Raw genomic sequence first — 10029 nt, 5'->3', positions numbered from 1 at the left:
CTGTGTCATCAAAACAACATCATCCCTCTCTATTCAGAAATGTGAGTTCTAGGCACGTGTGATTAATAAATTAAGGACTGTACCCCAGATGTAGACCACTTTGTGTAAATTAAGGAATCACTACATTGTGGAAACGATTTGTTTGGTTAACTTTAGTTGACAAAATATTGACTTTCACTTGACTAAATCCTCTTTGCCCCTTCGGGAGCATAGGGCCTCTGTGAAGTGTCTCCACAGTTTCTGGTCGTGTGTGGTCTTCTTCACCTCCTGCCAGGAGGTGTTGGCTCTAGCTTGATCTTTGATGACACCTCTCCTCCAACAGTCTCCAAGGGTCTTCCCCTCCTTCTTCTCCCTTGAGGGTTCCACTTCAGAGCGACTCTCGTGATGGATGTAGGATGGATGTAAAAATACAGTTAAGTAAAACACAATAAAAACATGATAACATAATAATAAACATGTTTTGAGAAAAATGTTAAACGAGTTATCTCGTTTTGGAACCAAACTTTTCAATATATTTAGCTGACTGCTAATGTAACAGCTTGAATAAAGCAATTCATACTTTTGTGTTTAAGAAACATTGCTCATGTAATTGACAGATTAAAGCAACTATTTCTTTGTGACAATACACTCTGACATACAAAAGACTAATTATATATCATTTTGACCAGGCTATCTGACAAAATAAATAATGTTAATTAAATAATTAGTTAGCAATAGTAAGTTAAAGGTGGAGTCCACGATGTTTGAAAGCCAATGTTGATATTTGAAATCACCTAAACAAACACGCCCCTACCCCAATAGAATCTGGACCTTCTGTTGATAGACCCGCCCCACACATACGCAACCCGGCAAGGATGTCACTTAGTAGACACACTCCTTACTGCTGATTGGCTATAAGTGTGTTTTGGTAGTTGGACTGTCTCCTTTTCCAAAGCGTTTTTCAAACATCGTGGACTCCGCCTTTAACATAGCGTACATTCTAAAATATTTGTATCCTTTACCTTACCCACTAAATATATAGCACTGTATGTTCAGGAACTAAATGAGCTGTGTTTACTAAAGACTATATTAGATAGCAATTTACCTTTCAACATGTTTGCCCAGTAAGTTTGCAGGCAACTAACTTGACTAATTTGTCAATCCATATCCACCTAGTGGTCAATTGCATTTTCTGCAAAATAAATGACTGTCTTCTAGAGAGGGAGAAAGTTATTTGTTATCATACAATATATTTGTAATTATGTCATAGGCAGTTTTTTCCAGATGTTTTTATATTTTTCCAGTAATTTTGTGTCAATTCCCAAGACGCTGAAAGACCTAGCTGCACAAATAACACACTCACACATTAGCACAAACAACAAACACACACACCATTACCACCCCACTAACACACACATAATTACCCCCCCCCCCCCCACACACACACACACATCCTGGGAACCACATTTGTTTATAAACCACAGTATTTTATGTAGGTAAAAAAACAGAACCATGTATTTGCCATATCCATGTATTTATTACAGTTAAAACATTACTTTATAATAAATCAGTAATTTAAAAACAGAAGAATGAGGAAAATAAATACATACAGCCCGACCCTTCCTTGGTCGTTTTTATTGTTTTATACTGTTGTCTGAGGTCTACTCATGAAGTTCGCGTGGTTTACATCCAAAAACATCAAAATCAATAAGTAATATTTTGTCCCCTGGTTTTGAGGCTGGTTTAAGAAATGATCGTTTTTGATGGGCCAGCCGCATTGACGACTCTGAAGCGCCCACTGCTATTGGATAGTTTTTCGTAGTCAAACTACCTTTCAATATTTATTTAATCTCATGTGTAATCAGTTTTGAGTGTTTTAAGACACCGTGTCTTTCTTACACACACACAGACACACACACACACACATTTTATCAAAAACCCTTTCGACACACACGTCTTTTATCGTAAACCCTTTCGACGCGTGTGCAGTAGCACACACACACACACACACGTGTCTTTTATATAAACCCTTTCGACACGTGTGCAGCATGAATTCGTGTCTCACGGAAGAGAAGTCACCGGCCGCCACTGATAGTGACACATAGTACTGAAATGTTTAATGGCTCGTTCCAGGCAACCTGTAACCTGTGTTTTTTCAACCTTCTACCCATGAAAGTGTAACAGCAGTCAAACCCATGACTTTCCACCCGTGAACTCGTACTAGATCGATGTACTCCCAGTTCCGAGCTCTGACGTCACATAGCACACGAAACCATACAAAACAACAATGGCGGCACCCACGGATGCAGTGTTTTTGCAAGTGGTATACGGTGGGAATACACTTTAGGACAATATAACGTTGCAGTCAAATTAATAATAATATAATATTAAGTAAGGGATAATGTAGAGGCAACCGGAAGTTATCGGGAAATAAGCCCCGACAGTGTGATCAGGACCCAACGCGAAGCTTTGCACAGATGCATAAAATGATCGTAATACCTTATTAAGATCCTCTGCTTCATACTTGTCTGTCTCCATTTTTTTCTCTTTTAGCCAATCTTTGAGAAGTTTTAATGCCCATTCTGTATTTTTTTGTGTGTTGGCTTCGTAGCTGTCATGCTCTATTTTGTCAAGTTCAGTCTCAGTAAGCTGTCTGTGTCTTGTCGTTGATCGTTCTTCTATTCACTGTTTAAATGTTTTGTTTTTTCCGTACATGTTAAAATTAATGTCAAAATTTTCCATTCTTAATTGTGGTTGTCCAGTGTTTGTCACAAGATGGCGCCAAACAGTAATCTTTGTTGGCGCGGAGGGATTTAAAACATACAAGTAGTCCGGCTATGTGTTATTACTTTGGAGCGGTTATTATTTGAAAAGAACGAACCTGCAAATGTCTCAACTGACCAATCAGAATCAAGCATTCCAGAGAGCCGTGTAATAATAGTAAATAATGCACACACTTATATATTACAATGTTATGTGTCTAAAACAATAAGTATGTTGTAAAAGTATATCGCCGCATGGACATGTTAAGGTGACGTAAATTCCTTGCGCTCAGGTAGTTTGGCGTGACTTGCCTGGAACGCTACAAACTCGTAAGTCGTGGTTTGAAGTCGTAATTTACAGGCTCAAAAACCTGCCTGGAACGCAGCATTACTCACATAAGCTGCACCATTTTGTCCGGATCCAATATTGATGGAGTGGCATCCTGTGAGTTAGCTCATTCCCCGCCAACCATTTTTTGAAAGGTGCCCGCCAGCATTTTTTGTGATTTTCACAAAGTTTCACAAAAAGTTTCTCAAAATTTTCTTCTAAAAATATATTAACATACAAATATATCAAATGAAAGAACAGACCCTCTGCTTTCCATCAAAAAAAAAAAAAAAAAACGGAAATCCTATCTAAATTTTTTCTCTGTGAAGGAATTTTGTTAGAAATCAGATTCAGAATGATTATTCAGAAGGATATTTTTTATAAATTGGGAAAGTGTGCCATCCAGTGGATAATCGGATTATGACAGATTTCCACAAAAAAACAGGAACACATTTTTAAATGCTAATTTTAAATTTAAATGTTTTCTCTTAACTCTTTCCACGCAATTGACGAGTTATTTCGTCAATCAGCAATACCGTTATTATCCACCAGGTGGCGCACTTCCGCAACTTATAAAACCTGGAAGTATCACTCTAGGGCAAACAGCTGTATGTCCATCTAAGTTTTGAGGATCGCTCTGCATCTGATCTCTATCAAACGTCATTTACAAAAATGGAATTATCTCAGCTTTTTGCTCAAAATTTTTGTTTTTGTGGTTATGGCGCTGGTTTAAATATGACAGCAATAATAATTGCCACCTTTCTTTCCAATCCACTTGACCTTTGTCCTGATGTTTGACATATTATATATGCTGTTGGTCTAATGTTGTCTCTGTGACATCATTGTAGATATTCCTCAAGTCGTTGTCATGACCAAAATAGATGAAGCATGTCCATTGGTGAAGAAAGATCTAAGAAAGGTGTATCACAGCAAGAAGATCAAAGAGAAGGTACATCATTCATCTACAATTTCATTTCTGATATTAAAAAAAGTAGGGTAACACTTTACTTGAAGGGTTACTGAGATAACATCTTCATAATCATGACATGAATTTATGCACGTATATAACAACTGTCATTAAGTGTCATTCGCTCAATTGTGTCATTTTTAATGCAAAGATGACGTTGTTTGAGATGTCTTTGTTATGACAACTTGATATAAATCAATACATCATAACTTGTCATAAATCTGTCATAAACATGACATGGCAGATAAATTATCAAAAATAAAAACTGCCCAGCTTTATGAGTTAACATTACATTAAACTGTCATGTGGTTGGTTTTAAATTATTATAATTGTGTCTGACCACTTTTTTCCAGTGATACAAATTGAACTTGTCATAAAAATATCATTAAGTGTAAAAACTTTGTCAAATAGTTTTATAACAGCTTCATAAATATTATTTTTGTTTCCTCCAAGTGTTAAAGAAATAAAATCAAATCAAATAATAATAATTATAATTATATTTAATTGATAAAATTATATTTGATTGCATTTGGAGAATGATTCACCTAAAATTAAATGAAAACAGTACAAGGGTGGGTAAAGCAATGCAGCGTTTCATCCATATCGCAGCAAAAACATTAATTTAATGTTGATTAAATTAAATTAATTACATTTTTGTTAGTTTTTGTTTCTATGTCAGAAACTTTCAGAACTATCTGTGTGAGTGTTTTATGTATTGTGCACATAAATAAAATTAAATATAATCTTGTGACGTGTCGGTTTATTAACAATAAGTATTAACACTTAATGATTACATGCTACATGTCCATATTCTGGCTAGATCATTAAGGTCGTCTAATTGGATGCTTCTCGATGTTCCACAGTCTAGACGTTAGAACAATGGAGACGAAGCATTTTCAGTGGAGGTGCCTAAATTATAATGTGTAAAACATTTATGACAAGTTATGTTGTCTTGGTATGTCAAGTTGTCATGTCAGTCTTATGAACACCCCTTCAAGTAAAGTGTTACCAAAAAGTACAGCAGTATTTCTCAACCAGGGGGCTCAGAGCCCAAAAATCTTTCAAGGGGGCCTCAAGAGGGTGTAAAATTATTGAAAATAAGACAAAAAGCAAAATGTTTCTTAGGGTTTGGTTATTGTTTAACGAATATACTTCTTTTAATTAAAACAAGCTGTAGTGTAAAAAGCTGTTTGCCAGTAACTTACTGTAGATTTAAATTGATGTTATTTACTGGCAAAAATTTGTTCAAAGTTAAATGAACATTTAACATTAACAAGTCTTTATCTTTACAGAATAAAACTATAAAATAACAGCCTCATGCAAAGCATGAACCAGAAATCCTCATGAACACTTTCTGTTTTTTTTCCCTTCAGATTTTGGTTCCCAGAATGCTTTGCATGAGGCTGTTATTTTATAGTTTTATTCTGTAAATACAAAGACTTGTTAATTATAACTAATTATAAGGTGTTCTTTTGGCTTTGAGCGGACTGTTGCCAGTGGATGGCATTAATTTGGTTCTACAGTAGGTAACTGCAAACAGCTGCCAGTAATACTGTGATTTCTACTGATTTTTTTTACAGTATATTTTATTTGTTAGAAATGTTTGGTAAATGGGGCGGGCTTAAAAGGATTTTTTTAAGTGAGGTTGAGAATCTCACTGATCTACAGTTTCATGTTTTTAATGATGTTATGTTTTCTAGATGCATACATGCAGTGACTTGATTGGTTTACCAATGTGCAACATCTTCCCATTGAAGAACTACCATGTGTCAGGACTCTGCCACGAGAGTCTGGTTTTAAATTTATGTTTTATTGTGATGGCAGGGTTCTGACAGTCTCTTGTTTCATGTGGAGGCGCATGCCTTGTTTATTGTGGCATGTGCCTCTGATGTCTCGTCTCTAGTCCCCACCCCCCTCGTTCTCCCTGTTAATTATTCATTATCAGTTATCCCTCGCACCTGTGTTGCCCTTGTTTAGTTGCCCTATTTAATCCCCTCTTGTCTCTTGTCTTGTGCTGGATCATTGTGCTGATATGTCATGTTTTGCAATCTTTCGTGGTCAATCAGTTTTTTTGTTTTTATCATGTTAAGTCAGTGTTGTAAATTAATGTTTAATGTTGTATTGCCCCCTCGCGGGCTTTTTGTTTTCATGTTTTATAAAATAAATGTTCTATGTTCACTCCCCGATATCGTCTGTGCTTGGGTTCTCTTGTCCTCCGTTCCAGTTCCTCACACCATGAAGAGATCGACGCAAATCCTGATGTTGATGTTCTGATTCTGAAAGCACTGGAACAGATTGTTAATCTTGCTCATGATCGACTTGATAGCAGCAGTGAGAGTGGTGAGAGGAGATATTGCTTTTTTCTATGTTAAAATAAAAGAGCTATTAATGATTATTATTGCCTCACCAATCTAAAAATCATAGAGCTTATTTTTGTCCAACTAACTACCGGGTTGGCCTACAAAGATGTCATCAAAACAACATCATCCTTCTCTATTCAGAAATGTGAGTTTCAGGCACATGTGATAAATTAAAGACTGTGGCCCAGATGTGGCTCACTTTTTGCACATTTAAGGAATCACTGGGTTTGAAAACTATTTGTTTGTATTGTGTAAATTTAAGGAATCACTGTGTTTGAAACCTATTTGTTTGTTTAACTTTAGTGAAATGTGCTGTGAACATGTCATGTTGACAAAATATACGTAAATTGAAGTAATCAAAATCAGCTGTATGAAATCTGTGTTTACTGTTAGTAGCCCTGAATGGTTAGTGATACAAACACAACACTGAGAATATTCATAATCTTTCAGAAAAACCAAATAAATAGAAAAATATCAAATGTTACTTGATTACAAACACCCATTAAACATTTCTACTGTTTGATTAATTGATAAATTGATTAAAATATATTTTTTATTTCTTTCTGTTAATAAATACACATTTATGCTATAATGGTTATGTTGTTTATTAACTTAGAGTAAAACCACATACACTATATTAAGATTGAGTTGTGAATATTTAAGAGGTGTAAAACAGCAGGAAAAACAGGTTCATCCTATTATATAGCAACCGTATATATTATATATATTCCCCTTGTGAGCTCTAGTCTTTGGTCTTGTGCTTTGTATTCTGTGTATTACCCTCATCATTGTTGTGAATAAAAGTATCTTGCATTTTGTATTTCTGTCTCCATTGTCATCCATTGTGTAAGTTATATTGTGACATATGTATTTTAACTAGACAAAAAAACGAATGATTTGGTGCAAATAGCTGCCTCTACCTGGATCTAGGGATGTGCAGCAAACTGGCCTGACCTTAACCCCATAGAAAATCTATGGGATATTGTGAAGAAGAAAATGCGATACACCAGACCCAACAATGCAGAAGAGCTGAAGGCCACTATCAGAGCAACCTGGGCTCTCATAAGACCTGAGCAGTGCCACAGACTGATTGATCGACTCCATGCTACGCCGCATTGCTGCAGCAATTCAAGCAAAAGGAGCCCCAACGATGTATTGAGTGCTGTACATGCTCATACTTTTCATCTTCATACTTTTTTTAGTTGACCAAGATTTCTAATCTTAAGTAATATTCACATTTTCTGAGATACTGAATTTGGGATTTCCCTCAGTTGTCAGTTATAATCATCAAAATGAAAGAAATTAACATTTGAAATATCACTCTGTGTATAATGAATGAATATAATAAAATACAAGTTTCATTTTTTTTAAATGGAATTATTGAAATCAACGTTTTGATGATATTCTAATTATATGACCAGCACATGTATATTGCATTGTGACATACTGTGTCACATTTAAGATATCATTTTATTCTAATCCTGTTCTGAATGTATTCTTTTTAATTAATTAAATTATAAAAACAGCAATCATGAGGATACATCAGATAATTCCCAGTAAAAGGTTGGGAATTTTACAGTAAATTGAAATTAAAAGCTTTACTTTCAAGTTCTATACAACAGGTTTATTACCCGTCATATTGCATTGCAATTACATGACATTAATACAGAAGAATAGCCTACAGCCTAACTGTCAATTTATATCAAAGTTTTACAGTGCACCCCAACTAAAATCAAGCCTGGGCTGGTTTAGCTGGGTGTTTTCTCCACATTGAGTGCTTGTTTTAAACAGGATTAACAAGATATGTTAAATTAAAATAAAAGGGAAAGTATCACAGGTACCCTATAAATAAATCAGCATCAGTGTGTTCACTCACACAGGAGAAACAGCAGACTCACAGCATACACCTTCTTCAAATCTTGAAAATAAACCAAGGTAAGGTATTTCAAAATATATTTATTCCAATATTATTGTTAATGGGTCTGAAATCAGATGTTTCAAGTCTGTCAAGATGCGTTGGGAAACATTACGCCCATTTTCTGGTGTTGTAGCCTACTGTACTATTTTAAAATAGGGAAAAGGATACAGTCAAGCTATACATAACATAACGGAATAGCAGTAATATATTATATCATATCAGTGCTTCAAGTAGAAATTGTTGGAAAATTCATTGAAATTACACTGTTTTAAAAAAAAAAAGTTTACAATTCAGCATGCAGGCTTCCCCACAGCTTTCAAAGCAACATTGCAGCAGGTGTGGGGTAGATCCTACGGCGCATGCGTCGGACGGGGTGTGCGCTATGGATGCGCTTGCCATTAAATGAGGTGGTTTCCCAGAAAAGGCTTAAGCCTACTTAAATGTTAGTGTTGTCTTGATCGAAAACAACTTCCTCTGACATATCTTAGATTTATCTTAAGATGCACACAAGTAATGTTTATTTATAAATTATGCATTTCGAAATTATTTAAATATCCTAATTTAACTGAGGCAGAGTGCTGGTTTAAGATAATCTCTGGGAAACCGCCCCAATAAGAAATAACTAATGTTAGAGCGCTTTGGTCCACCCATATGGAGGACCACAGGAGTCATGCAAAATGTTATAAAGAACTTCAATATTTAATAACTACATGGACAACAAAAATAGCCATTAATACATTTGTTTAAAAATTCATTAATTAATCTAAAAATAAATATACAAAGTTACAAAAAAATAATTATGTAACATTTTATTAGGCAATAAAAAGTGAGATTATAAAAATAACGTAGAAATGAAATATTAATCCATTAATAAACAGTTCAAAGTAATATAACAATTTACAAAAACAACATAAAACACTCAATAAGTTCATCATTTTAAATTGCATTTATAAATTCTTAATTAATGGAATTTCAAAATGTGTTTCCAAAAGCGATATAAAAAGAGAAATAAATAACTGGATTTATAAATTGAACTACAAATACAGGTTTAAATTAGGCATTTAAAAGGACATTTCCGTTTGGCATTTCTGTTTTCATTTCACGATGGTTCTCCTTATTCTTTTCGCTGTTCGATTAGCTTTTCGTTTTAGCCTCTCTATTTAGCTTTTCCGTGACTCTTTGGGTCCTTGCAAATGATCAAATGAGAAATGCAAATTAGCTTTGGCAAAGTGGATGTAACAAGCTCGCTGATTGGCTCAAATGAAAAGCAAATCGAATAGCGAAAAAAATAAGGAGAACCATCGGGAAAATGAAAACAGAAATGTTAAACGGAAATGCCCCTTTAAATGCCTAATTTAAACTTGTATTTGTAGTTCAATTTATAAATCCAGTTATTTATTTCTCTTTTATATCGCTTTTTGAAATACATTTTGAAATTTCATTATTTAATTAAGAATTTGTAAATGAAATTTAAAATGATGAACTTATTGAGTATTTTATGTTGTTTTTGTAAATTGTTATATTAATTTGAACTATTTATTAATGGATTAGTATTTCATTTCTACATTATTTTATAATCTTACTTTTTATTGCCTAATAAAAATGTTACATAATGATTTTTTTGTAACTTTGTATATTTATTTATAGATTAATTAATGAATTTTTAAACAATTGCTACTTTTATTGTCCAGGGCTGCGTTTCCCTATAACGTTCT

The 10029-nt window shown here is 34.3% G+C and overlaps 1 protein-coding gene and 1 long non-coding RNA gene across 3 annotated transcripts in view; both read left to right on the top strand.

Moving 5' to 3' along the window:
* The window catches only part of LOC129445112 (interferon-induced protein 44), an 89563-nt gene that overhangs the window by 54808 nt on the left and 24726 nt on the right, over nucleotides 1–10029 (top strand). The window contains exon 1 of one of the 2 annotated variants that reach the window (XM_073866287.1): nucleotides 8251–8331. The exons of the other annotated variant lie outside the window; for it this stretch is intronic. The gene's annotated coding sequence lies outside the window, so the exon portion shown is untranslated. Of the gene's footprint in view, nucleotides 1–8250; nucleotides 8332–10029 lie in introns of those variants that run through there. 2 annotated transcript variants of the gene reach the window in all.
* LOC141363541 (uncharacterized) lies at nucleotides 10–7123 on the top strand. Its single transcript, XR_012369062.1, has 3 exons — nucleotides 10–412; nucleotides 3918–4018; nucleotides 5737–7123. It is a non-coding gene; the product is annotated as an uncharacterized lncRNA (long non-coding RNA).

The sequence above is a fragment of the Misgurnus anguillicaudatus genome, chromosome 3, assembly GCF_027580225.2.
Source record: "Misgurnus anguillicaudatus chromosome 3, ASM2758022v2, whole genome shotgun sequence".
Classification (NCBI taxonomy): domain Eukaryota; kingdom Metazoa; phylum Chordata; class Actinopteri; order Cypriniformes; family Cobitidae; genus Misgurnus; species Misgurnus anguillicaudatus.
Note: the sequence above shows the minus strand (reverse complement) of the source record. Positions and strands in the feature narration are given on the sequence as shown.